Genomic DNA, 27830 nt, shown 5'->3' on the forward strand with positions numbered 1-27830 from the left:
CTTTCAAACTGCTGGAAGCTAGTGGCTTGCCACTGGCCTGCCTCTTCAATTGCCATTAGCATTCCAATGGAAGCTATTCTTGGACAACTTTGCTCTGCTTGCTGCTAGTTCTGCCCCAGCCTACCATAGAGAACCTTGCCCTTCCCTTGAGGCTCTGAGATGCCAAGAACTTGTCATCTTCAAAGGGCGGGCCGGGCTACATCTACTCAGCTGCCACAGTTTCTCCTTGCTAGACCTAGTGGGAAAGCATTTTGCTGAGATGCAGAAGGCAAGAAACGCAGAATACGGAGACGCGGAGCTGTCCCAAGTGCCGCTGCCAGGCGTCTTTCCGCAGAAGGAGCGCCCTGGAGCGCACCGCAACCGGCACCGTCATCTCTGCGCAAAAAGCCAAAATATTTTAAAACCCTCCAAAACTAATCCAAAAATATTTTCAAACCCGCCAAAATAGAAAACCGGACGGAAGTGATCAATACATTCGAAAAAACCGGACAAAACATGATCAAGCCCACCAAAGCTAATCCAAACACACCAAAAACTGGGCTAAACAGAATCAAAACAAATCAAAACAAATCCAAACCTTCTAAAAACCCGCCAAAATATTTCAAAACCCGTCAAAACTAATCAAAACCTTCCGAATACCCGCCAAAGCATTCCAAATACCCGCCAAAAGATTTTAAAACCCGCCAAAAGCAATCCAAACATTCCAAAACTGCCAACACAATAAAAACAACTCAAGAGAATACAAAACATTCTAAAACCCAACCAAAACATTCCGAAAACCCACCAAAACATCATAAAAACAAATCAAAACCAACCAAAATATTCCAAAAACCCGCCAAAATGATTTAGACCCGCAAAACTCATCAAAACATTCTGAAAAGATGCCAAAACATTAGAAAACCAGCCTGAACTGATCAAAACATTCAAAAAACTTGGCAAAACATCATAAAAACAAATCAAAACCAACCGAAACATTCCAAAAACCAGCCAAAATATTCCGAAATCCGGCCAAAACACCATAAAAACAAATCAAAACCAACCAAAACATTGCAAAAACCCAACAAAATAGTTTAGAACCCGCCAAAACTGATCAAAACATTCTGAAAAGATGCCAAAATACTATCAAACCAGTAAGAAGTGATCGAAGCATTCAATAACTTGCCAAAACATAATCAAAACAAATGAAAGCAAACCAAAACATTCCAAATACCCGCCAAAATATTTTAAAACCCGCCAAAAGGAATCCAAACAATCCAAAACCTGCCAAGACAATATAAACAACACAAGAGAAAACAAAACATTCTAAAACACCACCAAAACATTCCGAAAACCCGCCAAAACATCATCAAAACAAATCAAAACCAACCAAAAAATAAGAGGAACACGGCAACATATTGGCAAGCAAGAGACGGAGAACGCGGCACCTTCTAGGAGGCCAAGAAGGAAGCCGCACAACACCTGCACTGTGTCTGCAACTTTCAAACTGCTGGAAGCTAGTGGCTTGCCACTGGCCTGCCTCTTCAATTGCCATTAGCATTCCAATGGAAGCTATTCTTGGACAACTTTGCTCTGCTTGCTGCTAGTTCTGCCCCAGCCTACCATAGAGAACCTTGCTCTTCCTTGAGGCTCTGAGATGCCAAGAACTTGTCAACTTCAAAGGGCGGGCCGGGCTACATCTACTCAGCTGCCACAGTTTCTCCTTGCTAGACCTAGTGGGAAAGCATTTTGCTGAGATGCAGAAGGCAAGAAACGCAGAATACGGAGACGCGGAGCTGTCCCAAGTGCCGCTGCCAGGCGTCTTTCCGCTGAAGGAGCGCCCCGGAGCGCACCGCAACCGGCACCGTCATCTCTGCGCAAAAAGCCAAAATATTTTAAAACCCTCCAAAACTAATCCAAAAATATTTTCAAACCCGCCAAAATAGAAAACCGGACGGAAGTGATCAATACATTCAAAAAAACCGGACAAAACATGATCAAGCCCACCAAAGCTAATCCAAACACACCAAAAACTGGGCTAAACAGAATCAAAACAAATCAAAACAAATCGAAACCTTCTAAAAACCCGCCAAAATATTTCAAAACCCGTCAAAACTAATCAAAACCTTCCGAATACCCGCCAAAACATTCCAAATACCCGCCAAAGGATTTTAAAACCCGCCAAAAGCAATCCAAACATTCCAAAACTGCCAACACAATAAAAACAACTCAAGAGAATACAAAACATTCTAAAACCCAACCAAAACATTCCGAAAACCCACCAAAACATCATAAAAACAAATCAAAACCAACCAAAACATTCTGAAAACCCGCCAAAATGATTTAGACCCGCAAAACTCATCAAAACCTTCTGAAAAGATGCCAAAACATTAGAAAACCAGCCTGAACTGATCAAAACATTCAAAAAACTTGGCAAAACATCATAAAAACAAATCAAAACCAACCGAAACATTCCAAAAACCAGCCAAAATATTCCGAAATCCGGCCAAAACACCATAAAAACCAATCAAAACCAACCGAAACATTCCAAAAACCCGACCAAATAGTTTAGAACCCGCCAAAACTGATCAAAACATTCTGAAAAGATGCCAAAATACTATCAAACCAGTAAGAAGTGATCGAAACATTCAATAACTTGGCAAAACATAATCAAAACAAATGAAAGCAAACCAAAACATTCCAAATACCCGCCAAAATATTTTAAAACCCGCCAAAAGGAATCCAAACAATCCAAAACCTGCCAACACAATATAAACAACACAAGAGAAAACAAAACATTCTAAAACACCACCAAAACATTCCGAAAACCCACCAAAACATCATAAAAACAAATCAAAACCAACCGAAACATTCTGAAAACCCGCCAAAATGATTTAGACCCGCAAAACTCATCAAAACCTTCTGAAAAGATGCCAAAACATTAGAAAACCAGCCTGAACTGATCAAAACATTCAAAAAACTTGGCAAAACATCATAAAAACAAATCAAAACCAACCAAAACATTCCAAAAACCCGACAAAATAGTTTAGAACCTGCCAAACCTGATCAAAACATTCTGAAAAGATGCCAAAATACTAGAAAACCAGTAAGAAGTGATCGAAACATTCAATAACTTGCCAAAACATAATCAAAACAAATGAAAGCAAACCAAAATATTCCAAATACCCGCCAAAATATTTCAAAACCCGCCAAAAGGAATCCAAACAATCCAAAACCTGCCAAGACAATATAAACAACACAAGAGAAAACAAAACATTCTAAAACACCACCAAAACATTCCGAAAACCCGCCAAAACATCATCAAAACAAATCAAAACCAACCAAACAATAGGAGGAACACGGCAACATATTGGCAAGCAAGAGACGGAGAGCGCGGCACCTTCTAGGAGGCCAAGAAGGAAGCCGCACAACACCTGCACTGTGTCTGCAACTTTCAAACTGCTAGAAGCTAGTGGCTTGCCACTGGCCTGCCTCTTCAATTGCCATTAGCATTCCAATGGAAGCTATTCTTGGACAACTTTGCTCTGCTTGCTGCTAGTTCTGCCCCAGCCTACCATAGATAACCTTGCTCTTGCCTTGAGGCTCTGAGATGCCAAGAACTTGTCATCTTCAAAGGGCGGGCCGGGCTACATCTACTCAGCTGCCACAGTTTCTCCTTGCTAGACCTAGTGGGAAAGCATTTTGCTGAGATGCAGAAGGAAAGAAACGCAGAATACGGAGACGCGGAGCTGTCCCAAGTGCCGCTGCCAGGCGTCTTTCCGCAGAAGGAGCGCCCCGGAGCGCACCGCAACCGGCACCGTCATCTCTGCGCAAAAAGCCAAAATATTTTCAAACCCGCCAAAACTAATCCAAAAATATTTTCAAACCCGCCAAAATAGAAAACCGGACGGAAGTGATCAATACATTCGAAAAAACCGGACAAAACATGATCAAGCCCACCAGAGCTAATCCAAACACACCAAAAACTGGGCTAAACAGAATCAAAACAAATCAAAACAAATCTAAACCTTCTAAAAACCTGCCAAAATATTTCAAAACCCGTCAAAACTAATCAAAACCTTCCGAATACCTGCCAAAACATTCCAAATACCCGCCAAAAGATTTTAAAACCCGCCAAAAGGAATCCAAACATTCCAAAACCTGCCAACACAATAAAAACAACTCAAGAGAATACAAAACATTCTAAAACCCAACCAAGACATTCCGAAAACCCGCCAAAACATCATAAAAACAAATCAAAACCAACCAAAATATTCCAAAAACCCGCCAAAATGATTTAGACCCACAAAACTCATCAAAACATTCTGAAAAGATGCCAAAACATTAGAAAACCAGCCTGAACTGATCAAAACATTCAAAAAACTTGGCAAAACATCATAAAAACAAATCAAAACCAACCAAAAAATTCCAAAAACCCAACAAAATAGTTTAGAACCTGCCAAACCCGATCAAAACATTCTGAAAAGATGCCAAAATACTAGAAAACCAGTCAGAAGTGAACGAAGCATTCAATAACTTGCCAAAACATAATCAAAACAAATGAAAGCAAACCAAAACATTGCAAATACCCGCCAAAAGATTTTAAAACCCGCCAAAAAGAATCCAAACATTCCAAAACCTGCCAACACAATAAAAACAACTCAAGAGAATACAAAACATTCTAAAACCCAACCAAGACATTCCGAAAACCCGCCAAAACATCATAAAAACAATTCAAAACCAACCAAAAAATAAGAGGAACACAGCAACATATTGGCAAGCAAGAGACGGAGAACGCGACACCTTCTAGGAGGCCAAGAAGGAAGCCGCACAACACCTGCACTGTGTCTGCAACTTTCAAACTGCTAGAAGCTAGTGGCTTGCCACTGGCCTGCCTCTTCAATTGCCATTAGCATTCCAATGGAAGCTATTCTTGGACAACTTTGCTCTGCTTGCTGCTAGTTCTGCCCCGGCCTACCATAGAGAACCTTGCTCTTGCCTTGAGGCTCTGAGATGCCAAGAACTTGTCAACTTCAAAGGGCGGGCCGGGCTACATCTACTCAGCTGCCACAGTTTCTCCTTGCTAGACCTAGTGGGAAAGCATTTTGCTGAGATGCAGAAGGCAAGAAACGCAGAATACGGAGACGCGGAGCTGTCCCAAGTGCCGCTGCCAGGCGTCTTTCCGCAGAAGGAGCGCCCCGGAGCGCACCGCAACCGGCACCGTCATCTCTGCGCAAAGAGCCAAAATATTTTAAAACCCGCCAAAACTAATCCAAAAATATTTTCAAACCCGCCAAAATAGAAAACCAGACAGAAGTGATCAATACATTCGAAAAAACCTGACAAAACATGATCAAGCCCACCAAAGCTAATCCAAACACACCAAAAACTGGGCTAAACAGAATCAAAACAAATCAAAACAAATCCAAACCTTCTAAAAACCCGCCAAAATATTTCAAAACCCGTCAAAACTAATCAAAACCTTCCGAATACCTGCCAAAACATTCCAAATACCCGCCAAAAGATTTTAAAACCCGCCAAAAAGAATCCAAACATTCCAAAACCTGCCAACACAATAAAAACAACTCAAGAGAATACAAAACATTCTAAAACCCAACCAAGACATTCCGAAAACCCGCCAAAACATCATAAAAACAAATCAAAACCAACCAAAATATTCCAAAAACCCGCCAAAATGATTTAGACCCACAAAACTCATCAAAACATTCTGAAAAGATGCCAAAACATTAGAAAACCAGCCTGAACTGATCAAAACATTCAAAAAACTTGGCAAATCATCATAACAACAAATCAAAACCAACCAAAAAATTCCTAAAAGCTGACAAAACAGTTTAGAACCTGCCAAACCTGATCAAAACATTCTTAAAAGATGCCAAAATACTAGAAAACCAGTCAGAAGTGATCGAAACTTTCAATAACTTGCCAAAACATAATCAAAACAAATGAAAGCAAACCAAAACATTCCAAACACCCGCCAAAAGATTTTAAAACCCGCCAAAAGGAATCCAAATGTTCCACAACCTGCCAAGACAATCAAAACAACACAAGAGAAAACAAAACATTCTGAAACACCACCAAAACATTCCGAAAACCTGCCAAAACATCATCAAAACAAATCAAAACAAACCAAACAATAGGAGGAACACGGCAACATATTGGCACACAAGAGACGGAGAGCGCGGCACCTTCTAGGAGGCCAAGAAGGAAGCCGCACAACACCTGCACTGTGTCTGCAACTTTCAAACTGCTAGAAGCTAGTGGCTTGCCACTGGCCTGCCTCTTCAATTGCCATTAGCATTCCAATGGAAGCTATTCTTGGACAACTTTGCTCTGCTTGCTGCTAGTTCTGCCCCAGCCTACCATAGAGAACCTTGCTCTTGCCTTGAGGCTCTGAGATGCCAAGAACTTGTCAACTTCAAAGGGCGGGCCGGGCTACATCTACTCAGCTGCCACAGTTTCTCCTTGCTAGACCTAGTGGGAAAGCATTTTGCTGAGATGCAGAAGGCAAGAAACGCAGAATACGGAGACGCGGAGCTGTCCCAAGTGCCGCTGCCAGGCGTCTTTCCGCAGAAGGAGCGCCCCGGAGCGCACCGCAACCGGCACCGTCATCTCTGCGCAAAGAGCCAAAATATTTTCAAACCCGCCAAAACTAATCCAAAAATATTTTCAAACCCACCAAAATAGAAAACCAGACAGAAGTCATCAATACATTTGAAAAAACCTGACAAAACATGATCAAGCCCACCAAAGCTAATCCAAACACACCAAAAACTGGGCTAAACAGAATCAAAACAAATCAAAACAAATCCAAACCTTCTAAAAACCCGCCAAAATATTTCAAAACCCGTCAAAACTAATCAAAACCTTCCGAATACCCGCCAAAACATTCCAAATATCCGCCAAAAGATTTTAAAACCCGCCAAAAAGTATCCAAACATTCCAAAACCTGCCAACACAATAAAAGCAACTCAAGAGAATACAAAACATTCTAAAACCCAACCAAGACATTCCGAAAACCCGCCAAAACATCATAAAAACAAATCAAAACCAACCAAAATATTCCAAAAACCCGCCAAAATGATTTAGACCCGCAAAACTCATCAAAACATTCTGAAAAGATGCCAAAACATTAGAAAACCAGCCTGAACTGATCAAAACATTCAAAAAACTTGGCAAAACATCATAAAAACAAATCAAAACCAACCAAAACATTCCAAAAACCCGACAAAATAGTTTAGAACCTGCCAAACCTGATCAAAACATTCTTAAAAGATGCCAAAATACTAGAAAACCAGTCAGAAGTGATCGAAACTTTCAATAACTTGCCAAAACATAATCAAAACAAATGAAAGCAAACCAAAACATTCCAAATACCCGCCAAAAGATTTTAAAACCCGCCAAAAGGAATCCAAACATTCCAAAACCTGCCAAGACAATCAAAACAACACAAGAGTAAACAAAACATTCTGAAACACCACCAAAACATTCCGAAAACCTGCCAAAACATCATAAAAACAATTCAAAACCAACCAAAAAATAAGCGGAACACGGCAACATATTGGCAAGCAAGAGACGGAGAACGTGACACCTTCTAGGAGGCCAAGAAGGAAGCCGCACAACACCTGCACTGTGTCTGCAACTTTCAAACTGCTAGAAGCTAGTGGCTTGCCACTGGCTTGCCTCTTCAATTGCCATTAGCATTCCAATGGAAGCTATTCTTGGACAACTTTGCTCTGCTTGCTGCTAGTTCTGCCCCAGCCTACCATAGAGAACCTTGCTCTTCCCTTGAGGCTCTGAGATGCCAAGAACTTGTCAACTTCAAAGGGCGGGCCGGGCTACATCTACTCAGCTGCCACAGTTTCTCCTTGCTAGACCTAGTGGGAAAGCATTTTGCTGAGATGCAGAAGGCAAGAAACGCAGAATACGGAGACGCGGAGCTGTCCCAAGTGCCGCTGCCAGGCGTCTTTCCGCAGAAGGAGCGCCCCGGAGCGCACCGCAACCGGCACCGTCATCTCTGCGCAAAGAGCCAAAATATTTTAAAACCCGCCAAAACTCATCCAAAAATATTTTCAAACCCGCCAAAATAGAAAACCAGACAGAAGTCATCAATACATTTGAAAAAACCTGACAAAACATGATCAAGCCCACCAAAGCTAATCCAAACACACCAAAAACTGGGCTAAACAGAATCAAAACAAATCAAAACAAATCCAAACCTTCTAAAAACCCGCCAAAATATTTCAAAACCCGTCAAAACTAATCAAAACCTTCCGAATACCCGCCAAAACATTCCAAATATCCGCCAAAAGATTTTAAAACCCGCCAAAAAGTATCCAAACATTCCAAAACCTGCCAACACAATAAAAGCAACTCAAGAGAATACAAAACATTCTAAAACCCAACCAAGACATTCCGAAAACCCGCCAAAACATCATAAAAACAAATCAAAACCAACCAAAATATTCCAAAAACCCGCCAAAATGATTTAGACCCGCAAAACTCATCAAAACATTCTGAAAAGATGCCAAAACATTAGAAAACCAGCCTGAACTGATCAAAACATTCAAAAAACTTGGCAAAACATCATAAAAACAAATCAAAACCAACCAAAACATTCCAAAAACCCGACAAAATAGTTTAGAACCTGCCAAACCCGATCAAAACATTCTGAAAAGATGCCAAAATACTATCAAACCAGTAAGAAGTGATCGAAACATTCAATAACTTGCCAAAACATAATCAAAACAAATGAAAGCAAACCAAAACATTCCAAATACCCGCCAAAAGATTTTAAAACCCGCCAAAAGGAATCCAAACATTCCAAAACCTGCCAAGACAATATAAACAACACAAGAGAAAACAAAACATTCTAAAACACCACCAAAACATTCCGAAAACCCGCCAAAACATCATAAAAACAAATCAAAACCAACCAAAAAATAAGCGGAACACGGCAACATATTGGCAAGCAAGAGACGGAGAACGCGGCACCTTCTAGGAAGCCAAGAAGGAAGCCGCACAACACCTGCACTGTGTCTGCAACTTTCAAACTGCTGGAAGCTAGTGGCTTGCCACTGGCCTGCCTCTTCAATTGCCATTAGCATTCCAATGGAAGCTATTCTTGGACAACTTTGCTCTGCTTGCTGCTAGTTCTGCCCCAGCCTACCATAGAGAACCTTGCTCTTTCCTTGAGGCTCTGAGATGCCAAGAACTTGTCAACTTCAAAGGGCGGGCCGGGCTACATCTACTCAGCTGCCACAGTTTCTCCTTGCTAGACCTAGTGGGAAAGCATTTTGCTGAGATGCAGAAGGCAAGAAACGCAGAATACGGAGACGCGGAGCTGTCCCAAGTGCCGCTGCCAGGCGTCTTTCCGCAGAAGGAGCGCCCCGGAGAGCACCGCAACCGGCACCGTCATCTCTGCGCAAAGAGCCAAAATATTTTCAAACCCGCCAAAACTAATCCAAAAATATTTTCAAACCCGCCAAAATAGAAAACCAGACAGAAGTCATCAATACATTCGAAAAAACCTGACAAAACATGAGAAAGCCCACCAAAGCTAATCCAAACACACCAAAAACTGGGCTAAACAGAATCAAAACAAATCAAAACAAATCTAAACCTTCTAAAAACCCGCCAAAATATTTCAAAACCCGTCAAAACTAATCAAAACCTTCCGAATACCCGCCAAAACATTCCAAATACCCGCCAAAAGATTTTAAAACCCGCCAAAAAGAATCCAAACATTCCAAAACCTGCCAACACAATAAAAACAACTCAAGAGAATACAAAACATTCTAAAACCCAACCAAGACATTCCGAAAACCCGCCAAAACATCATAAAAACAAATCAAAACCAACCAAAATATTCCAAAAACCCGCCAAAATGATTTAGACCCGCAAAACTCATCAAAACATTCTGAAAAGATGCCAAAACATTAGAAAACCAGCCTGAACTGATCAAAACATTCAAAAAACTTGGCAAATCATCATAACAACAAATCAAAACCAACCAAAAAATTCCTAAAAGCTGACAAAATAGTTTAGAACCTGCCAAACCTGATCAAAACATTCTTAAAAGATGCCAAAATACTAGAAAACCAGTCAGAAGTGATCGAAACTTTCAATAACTTGCCAAAACATAATCAAAACAAATGAAAGCAAACCAAAACATTCCAAATACCCGCCAAAAGATTTTAAAACCCGCCAAAAGGAATCCAAACATTCCAAAACCTGCCAAGACAATCAAAACAACACAAGAGTAAACAAAACATTCTGAAACACCACCAAAACATTCCGAAAACCCACCAAAACATCATAAAAACAAATCAAAACCAACCAAAATATTCCAAAAACCCGCCAAAATGATTTAGACCCGCAAAACTCATCAAAACATTTTGAAAAGATGCCAAAACATTAGAAAACCAGCCTGAACTGATCAAAACATTCAAAAAACTTGGCAAAACATCATAAAAACAAATCAAAACCAACCGAAACATTCCAAAAACCAGCCAAAATATTCCGAAATCCGGCCAAAACATCATAAAACCAAATCAAAACCAACCAAAACATTGCAAAAACCCAACAAAATAGATTAGAACCCGCCAAAACTGATCAAAACATTCTGAAAAGATGCCAAAATACTATCAAACCAGTAAGAAGTGATCGAAGCATTCAATAACTTGCCAAAACATAATCAAAACAAATGAAAGCAAACCAAAACATTCCAAATACCCGCCAAAATATTTTAAAACCCGCCAAAAGGAATCCAAACAATCCAAAACCTGCCAAGACAATATAAACAACACAAGAGAAAACAAAACATTCTAAAACACCACCAAAACATTCCGAAAACCCGCCAAAACATCATCAAAACAAATCAAAACCAACCAAAAAATAAGAGGAACACGGCAACATATTGGCAAGCAAGAGACGGAGAACGCGGCACCTTCTAGGAGGCCAAGAAGGAAGCCGCACAACACCTGCACTGTGTCTGCAACTTTCAAACTGCTGGAAGCTAGTGGCTTGCCACTGGCCTGCCTCTTCAATTGCCATTAGCATTCCAATGGAAGCTATTCTTGGACAACTTTGCTCTGCTTGCTGCTAGTTCTGCCCCAGCCTACCATAGAGAACCTTGCTCTTCCTTGAGGCTCTGAGATGCCAAGAACTTGTCAACTTCAAAGGGCGGGCCGGGCTACATCTACTCAGCTGCCACAGTTTCTCCTTGCTAGACCTAGTGGGAAAGCATTTTGCTGAGATGCAGAAGGCAAGAAACGCAGAATACGGAGACGCGGAGCTGTCCCAAGTGCCGCTGCCAGGCGTCTTTCCGCAGAAGGAGCGCCCCGGAGCGCACCGCAACCGGCACCGTCATCTCTGCGCAAAAAGCCAAAATATTTTAAAACCCTCCAAAACTAATCCAAAAATATTTTCAAACCCGCCAAAATAGAAAACCGGACGGAAGTGATCAATACATTCAAAAAAACCGGACAAAACATGATCAAGCCCACCAAAGCTAATCCAAACACACCAAAAACTGGGCTAAACAGAATCAAAACAAATCAAAACAAATCGAAACCTTCTAAAAACCCGCCAAAATATTTCAAAACCCGTCAAAACTAATCAAAACCTTCCGAATACCCGCCAAAACATTCCAAATACCCGCCAAAGGATTTTAAAACCCGCCAAAAGCAATCCAAACATTCCAAAACTGCCAACACAATAAAAACAACTCAAGAGAATACAAAACATTCTAAAACCCAACCAAAACATTCCGAAAACCCACCAAAACATCATAAAAACAAATCAAAACCAACCAAAACATTCTGAAAACCCGCCAAAATGATTTAGACCCGCAAAACTCATCAAAACCTTCTGAAAAGATGCCAAAACATTAGAAAACCAGCCTGAACTGATCAAAACATTCAAAAAACTTGGCAAAACATCATAAAAACAAATCAAAACCAACCGAAACATTCCAAAAACCAGCCAAAATATTCCGAAATCCGGCCAAAACACCATAAAAACCAATCAAAACCAACCGAAACATTCCAAAAACCCGACCAAATAGTTTAGAACCCGCCAAAACTGATCAAAACATTCTGAAAAGATGCCAAAATACTATCAAACCAGTAAGAAGTGATCGAAACATTCAATAACTTGGCAAAACATAATCAAAACAAATGAAAGCAAACCAAAACATTCCAAATACCCGCCAAAATATTTTAAAACCCGCCAAAAGGAATCCAAACATTCCAAAACCTGCCAAGACAATATAAACAACACAAGAGAAAACAAAACATTCTAAAACACCACCAAAACATTCCGAAAACCCACCAAAACATCATAAAAACAAATCAAAACCAACCGAAACATTCTGAAAACCCGCCAAAATGATTTAGACCCGCAAAACTCATCAAAACCTTCTGAAAAGATGCCAAAACATTAGAAAACCAGCCTGAACTGATCAAAACATTCAAAAAACTTGGCAAAACATCATAAAAACAAATCAAAACCAACCGAAACATTCCAAAAACCAGCCAAAATATTCCGAAATCTGGCCAAAACATCATAAAAACAAATCAAAACCAACCAAAACATTCCAAAAACCCGACAAAATAGTTTAGAACCTGCCAAACCCGATCAAAACATTCTGAAAAGATGCCAAAATACTATCAAACCAGTAAGAAGTGATCGAAACATTCAATAACTTGCCAAAACATAATCAAAACAAATGAAAGCAAACCAAAATATTCCAAATACCCGCCAAAATATTTCAAAACCCGCCAAAAGGAATCCAAACAATCCAAAACCTGCCAAGACAATATAAACAACACAAGAGAAAACAAAACATTCTAAAACACCACCAAAACATTCCGAAAACCCGCCAAAACATCATCAAAACAAATCAAAACCAACCAAACAATAGGAGGAACACGGCAACATATTGGCAAGCAAGAGACGGAGAACGCGGCACCTTCTAGGAGGCCAAGAAGGAAGCCGCACAACACCTGCACTGTGTCTGCAACTTTCAAACTGCTAGAAGCTAGTGGCTTGCCACTGGCCTGCCTCTTCAATTGCCATTAGCATTCCAATGGAAGCTATTCTTGGACAACTTTGCTCTGCTTGCTGCTAGTTCTGCCCCAGCCTACCATAGATAACCTTGCTCTTGCCTTGAGGCTCTGAGATGCCAAGAACTTGTCATCTTCAAAGGGCGGGCCGGGCTACATCTACTCAGCTGCCACAGTTTCTCCTTGCTAGACCTAGTGGGAAAGCATTTTGCTGAGATGCAGAAGGAAAGAAACGCAGAATACGGAGACGCGGAGCTGTCCCAAGTGCCGCTGCCAGGCGTCTTTCCGCAGAAGGAGCGCCCCGGAGCGCACCGCAACCGGCACCGTCATCTCTGCGCAAAAAGCCAAAATATTTTCAAACCCGCCAAAACTAATCCAAAAATATTTTCAAACCCGCCAAAATAGAAAACCGGACGGAAGTGATCAATACATTCGAAAAAACCGGACAAAACATGATCAAGCCCACCAAAGCTAATCCAAACACACCAAAAACTGGGCTAAACAGAATCAAAACAAATCAAAACAAATCTAAACCTTCTAAAAACCTGCCAAAATATTTCAAAACCCGTCAAAACTAATCAAAACCTTCCGAATACCTGCCAAAACATTCCAAATACCCGCCAAAAGATTTTAAAACCCGCCAAAAGGAATCCAAACATTCCAAAACCTGCCAACACAATAAAAACAACTCAAGAGAATACAAAACATTCTAAAACCCAACCAAGACATTCCGAAAACCCGCCAAAACATCATAAAAACAAATCAAAACCAACCAAAATATTCCAAAAACCCGCCAAAATGATTTAGACCCACAAAACTCATCAAAACATTCTGAAAAGATGCCAAAACATTAGAAAACCAGCCTGAACTGATCAAAACATTCAAAAAACTTGGCAAAACATCATAAAAACAAATCAAAACCAACCAAAAAATTCCAAAAACCCAACAAAATAGTTTAGAACCTGCCAAACCCGATCAAAACATTCTGAAAAGATGCCAAAATACTAGAAAACCAGTCAGAAGTGAACGAAGCATTCAATAACTTGCCAAAACATAATCAAAACAAATGAAAGCAAACCAAAACATTGCAAATACCCGCCAAAAGATTTTAAAACCCGCCAAAAAGAATCCAAACATTCCAAAACCTGCCAACACAATAAAAACAACTCAAGAGAATACAAAACATTCTAAAACCCAACCAAGACATTCCGAAAACCCGCCAAAACATCATAAAAACAATTCAAAACCAACCAAAAAATAAGAGGAACACAGCAACATATTGGCAAGCAAGAGACGGAGAACGCGACACCTTCTAGGAGGCCAAGAAGGAAGCCGCACAACACCTGCACTGTGTCTGCAACTTTCAAACTGCTAGAAGCTAGTGGCTTGCCACTGGCCTGCCTCTTCAATTGCCATTAGCATTCCAATGGAAGCTATTCTTGGACAACTTTGCTCTGCTTGCTGCTAGTTCTGCCCCGGCCTACCATAGAGAACCTTGCTCTTGCCTTGAGGCTCTGAGATGCCAAGAACTTGTCAACTTCAAAGGGCGGGCCGGGCTACATCTACTCAGCTGCCACAGTTTCTCCTTGCTAGACCTAGTGGGAAAGCATTTTGCTGAGATGCAGAAGGCAAGAAACGCAGAATACGGAGACGCGGAGCTGTCCCAAGTGCCGCTGCCAGGCGTCTTTCCGCAGAAGGAGCGCCCCGGAGCGCACCGCAACCGGCACCGTCATCTCTGCGCAAAGAGCCAAAATATTTTCAAACCCGCCAAAACTAATCCAAAAATATTTTCAAACCCGCCAAAATAGAAAACCAGACAGAAGTGATCAATACATTCGAAAAAACCTGACAAAACATGATCAAGCCCACCAAAGCTAATCCAAACACACCAAAAACTGGGCTAAACAGAATCAAAACAAATCAAAACAAATCCAAACCTTCTAAAAACCCGCCAAAATATTTCAAAACCCGTCAAAACTAATCAAAACCTTCCGAATACCTGCCAAAACATTCCAAATACCCGCCAAAAGATTTTAAAACCCGCCAAAAAGAATCCAAACATTCCAAAACCTGCCAACACAATAAAAACAACTCAAGAGAATACAAAACATTCTAAAACCCAACCAAGACATTCCGAAAACCCGCCAAAACATCATAAAAACAAATCAAAACCAACCAAAATATTCCAAAAACCCGCCAAAATGATTTAGACCCGCAAAACTCATCAAAACATTCTGAAAAGATGCCAAAACATTAGAAAACCAGCCTGAACTGATCAAAACATTCAAAAAACTTGGCAAATCATCATAACAACAAATCAAAACCAACCAAAAAATTCCTAAAAGCTGACAAAACAGTTTAGAACCTGCCAAACCTGATCAAAACATTCTTAAAAGATGCCAAAATACTAGAAAACCAGTCAGAAGTGATCGAAACTTTCAATAACTTGCCAAAACATAATCAAAACAAATGAAAGCAAACCAAAACATTCCAAACACCCGCCAAAAGATTTTAAAACCCGCCAAAAGGAATCCAAATGTTCCACAACCTGCCAAGACAATCAAAACAACACAAGAGAAAACAAAACATTCTGAAACACCACCAAAACATTCCGAAAACCTGCCAAAACATCATCAAAACAAATCAAAACAAACCAAACAATAGGAGGAACACGGCAACATATTGGCACACAAGAGACGGAGAGCGCGGCACCTTCTAGGAGGCCAAGAAGGAAGCCGCACAACACCTGCACTGTGTCTGCAACTTTCAAACTGCTAGAAGCTAGTGGCTTGCCACTGGCCTGCCTCTTCAATTGCCATTAGCATTCCAATGGAAGCTATTCTTGGACAACTTTGCTCTGCTTGCTGCTAGTTCTGCCCCAGCCTACCATAGAGAACCTTGCTCTTGCCTTGAGGCTCTGAGATGCCAAGAACTTGTCAACTTCAAAGGGCGGGCCGGGCTACATCTACTCAGCTGCCACAGTTTCTCCTTGCTAGACCTAGTGGGAAAGCATTTTGCTGAGATGCAGAAGGCAAGAAACGCAGAATACGGAGACGCGGAGCTGTCCCAAGTGCCGCTGCCAGGCGTCTTTCCGCAGAAGGAGCGCCCCGGAGCGCACCGCAACCGGCACCGTCATCTCTGCGCAAAGAGCCAAAATATTTTCAAACCCGCCAAAACTAATCCAAAAATATTTTCAAACCCGCCAAAATAGAAAACCAGACAGAAGTCATCAATACATTTGAAAAAACCTGACAAAACATGATCAAGCCCACCAAAGCTAATCCAAACACACCAAAAACTGGGCTAAACAGAATCAAAACAAATCAAAACAAATCCAAACCTTCTAAAAACCCGCCAAAATATTTCAAAACCCGTCAAAACTAATCAAAACCTTCCGAATACCCGCCAAAACATTCCAAATATCCGCCAAAAGATTTTAAAACCCGCCAAAAAGTATCCAAACATTCCAAAACCTGCCAACACAATAAAAGCAACTCAAGAGAATACAAAACATTCTAAAACCCAACCAAGACATTCCGAAAACCCGCCAAAACATCATAAAAACAAATCAAAACCAACCAAAATATTCCAAAAACCCGCCAAAATGATTTAGACCCGCAAAACTCATCAAAACATTCTGAAAAGATGCCAAAACATTAGAAAACCAGCCTGAACTGATCAAAACATTCAAAAAACTTGGCAAAACATCATAAAAACAAATCAAAACCAACCAAAACATTCCAAAAACCCGACAAAATAGTTTAGAACCTGCCAAACCTGATCAAAACATTCTTAAAAGATGCCAAAATACTAGAAAACCAGTCAGAAGTGATCGAAACTTTCAATAACTTGCCAAAACATAATCAAAACAAATGAAAGCAAACCAAAACATTCCAAATACCCGCCAAAAGATTTTAAAACCCGCCAAAAGGAATCCAAACATTCCAAAACCTGCCAAGACAATCAAAACAACACAAGAGTAAACAAAACATTCTGAAACACCACCAAAACATTCCGAAAACCTGCCAAAACATCATAAAAACAATTCAAAACCAACCAAAAAATAAGCGGAACACGGCAACATATTGGCAAGCAAGAGACGGAGAACGTGACACCTTCTAGGAGGCCAAGAAGGAAGCCGCACAACACCTGCACTGTGTCTGCAACTTTCAAACTGCTAGAAGCTAGTGGCTTGCCACTGGCTTGCCTCTTCAATTGCCATTAGCATTCCAATGGAAGCTATTCTTGGACAACTTTGCTCTGCTTGCTGCTAGTTCTGCCCCAGCCTACCATAGAGAACCTTGCTCTTCCCTTGAGGCTCTGAGATGCCAAGAACTTGTCAACTTCAAAGGGCGGGCCGGGCTACATCTACTCAGCTGCCACAGTTTCTCCTTGCTAGACCTAGTGGGAAAGCATTTTGCTGAGATGCAGAAGGCAAGAAACGCAGAATACGGAGACGCGGAGCTGTCCCAAGTGCCGCTGCCAGGCGTCTTTCCGCAGAAGGAGCGCCCCGGAGCGCACCGCAACCGGCACCGTCATCTCTGCGCAAAGAGCCAAAATATTTTAAAACCCGCCAAAACTCATCCAAAAATATTTTCAAACCCGCCAAAATAGAAAACCAGACAGAAGTCATCAATACATTTGAAAAAACCTGACAAAACATGATCAAGCCCACCAAAGCTAATCCAAACACACCAAAAACTGGGCTAAACAGAATCAAAACAAATCAAAACAAATCCAAACCTTCTAAAAACCCGCCAAAATATTTCAAAACCCGTCAAAACTAATCAAAACCTTCCGAATACCCGCCAAAACATTCCAAATATCCGCCAAAAGATTTTAAAACCCGCCAAAAAGTATCCAAACATTCCAAAACCTGCCAACACAATAAAAGCAACTCAAGAGAATACAAAACATTCTAAAACCCAACCAAGACATTCCGAAAACCCGCCAAAACATCATAAAAACAAATCAAAACCAACCAAAATATTCCAAAAACCCGCCAAAATGATTTAGACCCGCAAAACTCATCAAAACATTCTGAAAAGATGCCAAAACATTAGAAAACCAGCCTGAACTGATCAAAACATTCAAAAAACTTGGCAAAACATCATAAAAACAAATCAAAACCAACCAAAACATTCCAAAAACCCGACAAAATAGTTTAGAACCTGCCAAACCCGATCAAAACATTCTGAAAAGATGCCAAAATACTATCAAACCAGTAAGAAGTGATCGAAACATTCAATAACTTGCCAAAACATAATCAAAACAAATGAAAGCAAACCAAAACATTCCAAATACCCGCCAAAAGATTTTAAAACCCGCCAAAAGGAATCCAAACATTCCAAAACCTGCCAAGACAATATAAACAACACAAGAGAAAACAAAACATTCTAAAACACCACCAAAACATTCCGAAAACCCGCCAAAACATCATAAAAACAAATCAAAACCAACCAAAAAATAAGCGGAACACGGCAACATATTGGCAAGCAAGAGACGGAGAACGCGGCACCTTCTAGGAAGCCAAGAAGGAAGCCGCACAACACCTGCACTGTGTCTGCAACTTTCAAACTGCTGGAAGCTAGTGGCTTGCCACTGGCCTGCCTCTTCAATTGCCATTAGCATTCCAATGGAAGCTATTCTTGGACAACTTTGCTCTGCTTGCTGCTAGTTCTGCCCCAGCCTACCATAGAGAACCTTGCTCTTGCCTTGAGGCTCTGAGATGCCAAGAACTTGTCAACTTCAAAGGGCGGGCCGGGCTACATCTACTCAGCTGCCACAGTTTCTCCTTGCTAGACCTAGTGGGAAAGCATTTTGCTGAGATGCAGAAGGCAAGAAACGCAGAATACGGAGACGCGGAGCTGTCCCAAGTGCCGCTGCCAGGCGTCTTTCCGCAGAAGGAGCGCCCCGGAGAGCACCGCAACCGGCACCGTCATCTCTGCGCAAAGAGCCAAAATATTTTCAAACCCGCCAAAACTAATCCAAAAATATTTTCAAACCCGCCAAAATAGAAAACCAGACAGAAGTCATCAATACATTCGAAAAAACCTGACAAAACATGAGAAAGCCCACCAAAGCTAATCCAAACACACCAAAAACTGGGCTAAACAGAATCAAAACAAATCAAAACAAATCTAAACCTTCTAAAAACCCGCCAAAATATTTCAAAACCCGTCAAAACTAATCAAAACCTTCCGAATACCCGCCAAAACATTCCAAATACCCGCCAAAAGATTTTAAAACCCGCCAAAAAGAATCCAAACATTCCAAAACCTGCCAACACAATAAAAACAACTCAAGAGAATACAAAACATTCTAAAACCCAACCAAGACATTCCGAAAACCCGCCAAAACATCATAAAAACAAATCAAAACCAACCAAAATATTCCAAAAACCCGCCAAAATGATTTAGACCCGCAAAACTCATCAAAACATTCTGAAAAGATGCCAAAACATTAGAAAACCAGCCTGAACTGATCAAAACATTCAAAAAACTTGGCAAATCATCATAACAACAAATCAAAACCAACCAAAAAATTCCTAAAAGCTGACAAAATAGTTTAGAACCTGCCAAACCTGATCAAAACATTCTTAAAAGATGCCAAAATACTAGAAAACCAGTCAGAAGTGATCGAAACTTTCAATAACTTGCCAAAACATAATCAAAACAAATGAAAGCAAACCAAAACATTCCAAATACCCGCCAAAAGATTTTAAAACCCGCCAAAAGGAATCCAAACATTCCAAAACCTGCCAAGACAATCAAAACAACACAAGAGTAAACAAAACATTCTGAAACACCACCAAAACATTCCGAAAACCCACCAAAACATCATAAAAACAAATCAAAACCAACCAAAATATTCCAAAAACCCGCCAAAATGATTTAGACCCGCAAAACTCATCAAAACATTTTGAAAAGATGCCAAAACATTAGAAAACCAGCCTGAACTGATCAAAACATTCAAAAAACTTGGCAAAACATCATAAAAACAAATCAAAACCAACCGAAACATTCCAAAAACCAGCCAAAATATTCCGAAATCCGGCCAAAACATCATAAAACCAAATCAAAACCAACCAAAACATTGCAAAAACCCAACAAAATAGATTAGAACCCGCCAAAACTGATCAAAACATTCTGAAAAGATGCCAAAATACTATCAAACCAGTAAGAAGTGATCGAAGCATTCAATAACTTGCCAAAACATAATCAAAACAAATGAAAGCAAACCAAAACATTCCAAATACCCGCCAAAATATTTTAAAACCCGCCAAAAGGAATCCAAACAATCCAAAACCTGCCAAGACAATATAAACAACACAAGAGAAAACAAAACATTCTAAAACACCACCAAAACATTCCGAAAACCCGCCAAAACATCATCAAAACAAATCAAAACCAACCAAAAAATAAGAGGAACACGGCAACATATTGGCAAGCAAGAGACGGAGAACGCGGCACCTTCTAGGAGGCCAAGAAGGAAGCCGCACAACACCTGCACTGTGTCTGCAACTTTCAAACTGCTGGAAGCTAGTGGCTTGCCACTGGCCTGCCTCTTCAATTGCCATTAGCATTCCAATGGAAGCTATTCTTGGACAACTTTGCTCTGCTTGCTGCTAGTTCTGCCCCAGCCTACCATAGAGAACCTTGCTCTTCCTTGAGGCTCTGAGATGCCAAGAACTTGTCAACTTCAAAGGGCGGGCCGGGCTACATCTACTCAGCTGCCACAGTTTCTCCTTGCTAGACCTAGTGGGAAAGCATTTTGCTGAGATGCAGAAGGCAAGAAACGCAGAATACGGAGACGCGGAGCTGTCCCAAGTGCCGCTGCCAGGCGTCTTTCCGCAGAAGGAGCGCCCCGGAGCGCACCGCAACCGGCACCGTCATCTCTGCGCAAAAAGCCAAAATATTTTAAAACCCTCCAAAACTAATCCAAAAATATTTTCAAACCCGCCAAAATAGAAAACCGGACGGAAGTGATCAATACATTCAAAAAAACCGGACAAAACATGATCAAGCCCACCAAAGCTAATCCAAACACACCAAAAACTGGGCTAAACAGAATCAAAACAAATCAAAACAAATCGAAACCTTCTAAAAACCCGCCAAAATATTTCAAAACCCGTCAAAACTAATCAAAACCTTCCGAATACCCGCCAAAACATTCCAAATATCCGCCAAAAGATTTTAAAACCCGCCAAAAAGTATCCAAACATTCCAAAACCTGCCAACACAATAAAAGCAACTCAAGAGAATACAAAACATTCTAAAACCCAACCAAGACATTCCGAAAACCCGCCAAAACATCATAAAAACAAATCAAAACCAACCAAAATATTCCAAAAACCCGCCAAAATGATTTAGACCCGCAAAACTCATCAAAACATTCTGAAAAGATGCCAAAACATTAGAAAACCAGCCTGAACTGATCAAAACATTCAAAAAACTTGGCAAAACATCATAAAAACAAATCAAAACCAACCGAAACATTCCAAAAACCAGCCAAAATATTCCGAAATCCGGCCAAAACATCATAAAAACATATCAAAACCAACCGAAACATTCAAAAAACCCGACAAAATAGTTTAGAACCTGCCAAACCCGATCAAAACATTCTGAAAAGATGCCAAAATACTATCAAACCAGTAAGAAGTGATCGAAACATTCAATAACTTGCCAAAACTTAATCAAAACAAATGAAAGCAAACCAAAACATTCCAAATACCCGCCAAAAGATTTTAAAACCCGCCAAAAGGAATCCAAACATTCCAAAACCTGCCAAGACAATATAAACAACACAAGAGAAAACAAAACATTCTAAAACACCACCAAAACATTCCGAAAACCCGCCAAAACATCATAAAAACAAATCAAAACCAACCAAAAAATAAGCGGAACACGGCAACATATTGGCAAGCAAGAGACGGAGAACGCGGCACCTTCTAGGAAGCCAAGAAGGAAGCCGCACAACACCTGCACTGTGTCTGCAACTTTCAAACTGCTAGAAGCTAGTGGCTTGCCACTGGCCTGCCTCTTCAATTGCCATTAGCATTCCAATGGAAGCTATTCTTGGACAACTTTGCTCTGCTTGCTGCTAGTTCTGCCCCAGCCTACCATAGAGAACCTTGCTCTTGCCTTGAGGCTCTGAGATGCCAAGAACTTGTCAACTTCAAAGGGCGGGCCGGGCTACATCTACTCAGCTGCCACAGTTTCTCCTTGCTAGACCTAGTGGGAAAGCATTTTGCTGAGATGCAGAAGGCAAGAAACGCACAATACGGAGACGCGGAGCTGTCCCAAGTGCCGCTGCCAGGCGTCTTTCCGCAGAAGGAGCGCCCCGGAGCGCACCGCAACCGGCACCGTCATCTCTGCGCAAAGAGCCAAAATATTTTAAAACCCGCCAAAACTAATCCAAAAATATTTTCAAACCCGCCAAAATAGAAAACCGGACAGAAGTGATCAATACATTCGAAAAAACCTGACAAAACATGATCAAGCCCACCAAAGCTAATCCAAACACACCAAAAACTGGGCTAAACAGAATCAAAACAAATCAAAACAAATCGAAACCTTCTAAAAACCCGCCAAAATATTTCAAAACCCGTCAAAACTAATCAAAACCTTCCGAATACCTGCCAAAACATTCCAAATACCCGCCAAAAGATTTTAAAACCCGCCAAAAAGAATCCAAACATTCCAAAACCTGCCAACACAATAAAAACAACTCAAGAGAATACAAAACATTCTAAAACCCAACCAAGACATTCCGAAAACCCGCCAAAACATCATAAAAACAAATCAAAACCAACCAAAATATTCCAAAAACCCGCCAAAATGATTTAGACCCGCAAAACTCATCAAAACATTCTGAAAAGATGCCAAAACATTAGAAAACCAGCCTGAACTGATCAAAACATTCAAAAAACTTGGCAAATCATCATAAAAACAAATCAAAACCAACCAAAAAATTCCTAAAACCTGACAAAATAGTTTAGAACCTGCCAAACCTGATCAAAACATTCTGAAAAGATGCCAAAATACTAGAAAACCAGTCAGAAGTGATCGAAACATTCAATAACTTGCCAAAACATAATCAAAACAAATGAAAGCAAACCAAAACATTCCAAATACCCGCCAAAAGATTTTAAAACCCGCCAAAAGGAATCCAAACATTCCAAAACCTGCCAAGACAATCAAAACAACACAAGAGTAAACAAAACATTCTGAAACACCACCAAAACATTCCGAAAACCTGCCAAAACATCATAAAAACAATTCAAAACCAACCAAAAAATAAGCGGAACACGGCAACATATTGGCAAGCAAGAGACGGAGAACGTGACACCTTCTAGGAGGCCAAGAAGGAAGCCGCACAACACCTGCACTGTGTCTGCAACTTTCAAACTGCTAGAAGCTAGTGGCTTGCCACTGGCTTGCCTCTTCAATTGCCATTAGCATTCCAATGGAAGCTATTCTTGGACAACTTTGCTCTGCTTGCTGCTAGTTCTGCCCCAGCCTACCATAGAGAACCTTGCTCTTCCCTTGAGGCTCTGAGATGCCAAGAACTTGTCAACTTCAAAGGGCGGGCCGGGCTACATCTACTCAGCTGCCACAGTTTCTCCTTGCTAGACCTAGTGGGAAAGCATTTTGCTGAGATGCAGAAGGCAAGAAACGCACAATACGGAGACGCGGAGCTGTCCCAAGTGCCGCTGCCAGGCGTCTTTCCGCAGAAGGAGCGCCCCGGAGCGCACCGCAACCGGCACCGTCATCTCTGCGCAAAGAGCCAAAATATTTTAAAACCCGCCAAAACTAATCCAAAAATATTTTCAAACCCGCCAAAATAGAAAACCGGACAGAAGTGATCAATACATTCGAAAAAACCTGACAAAACATGAGAAAGCCCACCAAAGCTAATCCAAACACACCAAAAACTGGGCTAAACAGAATCAAAACAAATCAAAACAAATCCAAACCTTCTAAAAACCCGCCAAAATATTTCAAAACCCGTCAAAACTAATCAAAACCTTCCGAATACCCGCCAAAACATTCCAAATATCCGCTAAAAGATTTTAAAACCCGCCAAAAAGTATCCAAACATTCCAAAACCTGCCAACACAATAAAAGCAACTCAAGAGAATACAAAACATTCTAAAACCCAACCAAGACATTCCGAAAACCCGCCAAAACATCATAAAAACAAATCAAAACCAACCAAAATATTCCAAAAACCCGCCAAAATGATTTAGACCCGCAAAACTCATCAAAACATTCTGAAAAGATGCCAAAACATTAGAAAACCAGCCTGAACTGATCAAAACATTCAAAAAACTTGGCAAAACATCATAAAAACAAATCAAAACCAACCAAAACATTCCAAAAACCCGACAAAATAGTTTAGAACCTGCCAAACCCGATCAAAACATTCTGAAAAGATGCCAAAATACTATCAAACCAGTAAGAAGTGATCGAAACATTCAATAACTTGCCAAAACATAATCAAAACAAATGAAAGCAAACCAAAACATTCCAAATACCCGCCAAAAGATTTTAAAACCCGCCAAAAGGAATCCAAACATTCCAAAACCTGCCAAGACAATATAAACAACACAAGAGAAAACAAAACATTCTAAAACACCACCAAAACATTCCGAAAACCCGCCAAAACATCATAAAAACAAATCAAAACCAACCAAAAAATAAGCGGAACACGGCAACATATTGGCAAGCAAGAGACGGAGAACGCGGCACCTTCTAGGAAGCCAAGAAGGAAGCCGCACAACACCTGCACTGTGTCTGCAACTTTCAAACTGCTGGAAGCTAGTGGCTTGCCACTGGCCTGCCTCTTCAATTGCCATTAGCATTCCAATGGAAGCTATTCTTGGACAACTTTGCTCTGCTTGCTGCTAGTTCTGCCCCAGCCTACCATAGAGAACCTTGCTCTTTCCTTGAGGCTCTGAGATGCCAAGAACTTGTCAACTTCAAAGGGCGGGCCGGGCTACATCTACTCAGCTGCCACAGTTTCTCCTTGCTAGACCTAGTGGGAAATCATTTTGCTGAGATGCAGAAGGCAAGAAACGCAGAATACGGAGACGCGGAGCTGTCCCAAGTGCCGCTGCCAGGCGTCTTTCCGCAGAAGGAGCGCCCCGGAGAGCACCGCAACCGGCACCGTCATCTCTGCGCAAAGAGCCAAAATATTTTCAAACCCGCCAAAACTAATCCAAAAATATTTTCAAACCCGCCAAAATAGAAAACCAGACAGAAGTCATCAATACATTCGAAAAAACCTGACAAAACATGAGAAAGCCCACCAAAGCTAATCCAAACACACCAAAAACTGGGCTAAACAGAATCAAAACAAATCAAAACAAATCTAAACCTTCTAAAAACCCGCCAAAATATTTCAAAACCCGTCAAAACTAATCAAAACCTTCCGAATACCCGCCAAAACATTCCAAATACCCGCCAAAAGATTTTAAAACCCGCCAAAAAGAATCCAAACATTCCAAAACCTGCCAACACAATAAAAACAACTCAAGAGAATACAAAACATTCTAAAACCCAACCAAGACATTCCGAAAACCCGCCAAAACATCATAAAAACAAATCAAAACCAACCAAAATATTCCAAAAACCCGCCAAAATGATTTAGACCCGCAAAACTCATCAAAACCTTCTGAAAAGATGCCAAAACATTAGAAAACCAGCCTGAACTGATCAAAACATTCAAAAAACTTGGCAAATCATCATAACAACAAATCAAAACCAACCAAAAAATTCCTAAAAGCTGACAAAATAGTTTAGAACCTGCCAAACCTGATCAAAACATTCTTAAAAGATGCCAAAATACTAGAAAACCAGTCAGAAGTGATCGAAACTTTCAATAACTTGCCAAAACATAATCAAAACAAATGAAAGCAAACCAAAACATTCCAAATACCCGCCAAAAGATTTTAAAACCCGCCAAAAGGAATCCAAACATTCCAAAACCTGCCAAGACAATCAAAACAACACAAGAGTAAACAAAACATTCTGAAACACCACCAAAACATTCCGAAAACCTGCCAAAACATCATAAAAACAATTCAAAACCAACCAAAAAATAAGCGGAACACGGCAACATATTGGCAAGCAAGAGACGGAGAACGTGACACCTTCTAGGAGGCCAAGAAGGAAGCCGCACAACACCTGCACTGTGTCTGCAACTTTCAAACTGCTAGAAGCTAGTGGCTTGCCACTGGCTTGCCTCTTCAATTGCCATTAGCATTCCAATGGAAGCTATTCTTGGACAACTTTGCTCTGCTTGCTGCTAGTTCTGCCCCAGCCTACCATAGAGAACCTTGCTCTTGCCTTGAGGCTCTGAGATGCCAAGAACTTGTCAACTTCAAAGGGCGGGCCGGGCTACATCTACTCAGCTGCCACAGTTTCTCCTTGCTAGACCTAGTGGGAAAGCATTTTGCTGAGATGCAGAAGGCAAGAAACGCAGAATACGGAGACGCGGAGCTGTCCCAAGTGCCGCTGCCAGGCGTCTTTCCGCAGAAGGAGCGCCCCGGAGCGCACCGCAACCGGCACCGTCATCTCTGCGCAAAGAGCCAAAATATTTTAAAACCTGCCAAAACTAATCCAAAAATATTTTCAAACCAGCCAAAATAGGAAACCAGACAGAAGTCATCAATACATTCGATAAAACCGGACAAAACATGATCAAGCCCACCAAAGCTAATCCAAACACACCAAAAACTGGGCTAAACAGAATCAAAACAAATCAAAACAAATCGAAACCTTCTAAAAACCCGCCAAAATATTTCAAAACCCGTCAAAACTAATCAAAACCTTCCGAATACCCGCCAAAACATTCCAAATACCCGCCAAAAGATTTTCAAACCCGCCAAAAGCAATCCAAACATTCCAAAACTGCCAACACAATAAAAACAACTCAAGAGAATACAAAACATTCTAAAACCCAACCAAAACATTCCGAAAACCCACCAAAACATCATAAAAACAAATCAAAACCAACCAAAATATTCCAAAAACCCGCCAAAATGATTTAGACCTGCAAAACTCATCAAAACATTATGAAAAGATGCCAAAACATTAGAAAACCAGCCTGAACTGATCAAAACATTCAAAAAACTTGGCAAAACATCATAAAAACAAATCAAAACCAACCGAAACATTCCAAAAACCAGCCAAAATATTCCGAAATCCGGCCAAAACACCATAAAAACAAATCAAAACCAACCAAAACATTGCAAAAACCCAACAAAATAGTTTAGAACCCGCCAAAACTGATCAAAACATTCTGAAAAGATGCCAAAATACTAGAAAACCAGTAAGAAGTGATCGAAGCATTCAATAACTTGCCAAAACATAATCAAAACAAATGAAAGCAAACCAAAACATTCCAAATACCCGCCAAAATATTTTAAAACCCGCCAAAAGGAATCCAAACAATCCAAAACCTGCCAAGACAATATAAACAACACAAGAGAAAACAAAACATTCTAAAACACCACCAAAACATTCCGAAAACCCGCCAAAACATCATCAAAACAAATCAAAACCAACCAAAAAATAAGAGGAACACGGCAACATATTGGCAAGCAAGAGACGGAGAACGCGGCACCTTCTAGGAGGCCAAGAAGGAAGCCGCACAACACCTGCACTGTGTCTGCAACTTTCAAACTGCTGGAAGCTAGTGGCTTGCCACTGGCCTGCCTCTTCAATTGCCATTAGCATTCCAATGGAAGCTATTCTTGGACAA

Source organism: Passer domesticus, chromosome 2 (genome assembly GCF_036417665.1).
Source record: "Passer domesticus isolate bPasDom1 chromosome 2, bPasDom1.hap1, whole genome shotgun sequence".
NCBI classification, from domain to species: Eukaryota; Metazoa; Chordata; class Aves; order Passeriformes; family Passeridae; genus Passer; species Passer domesticus.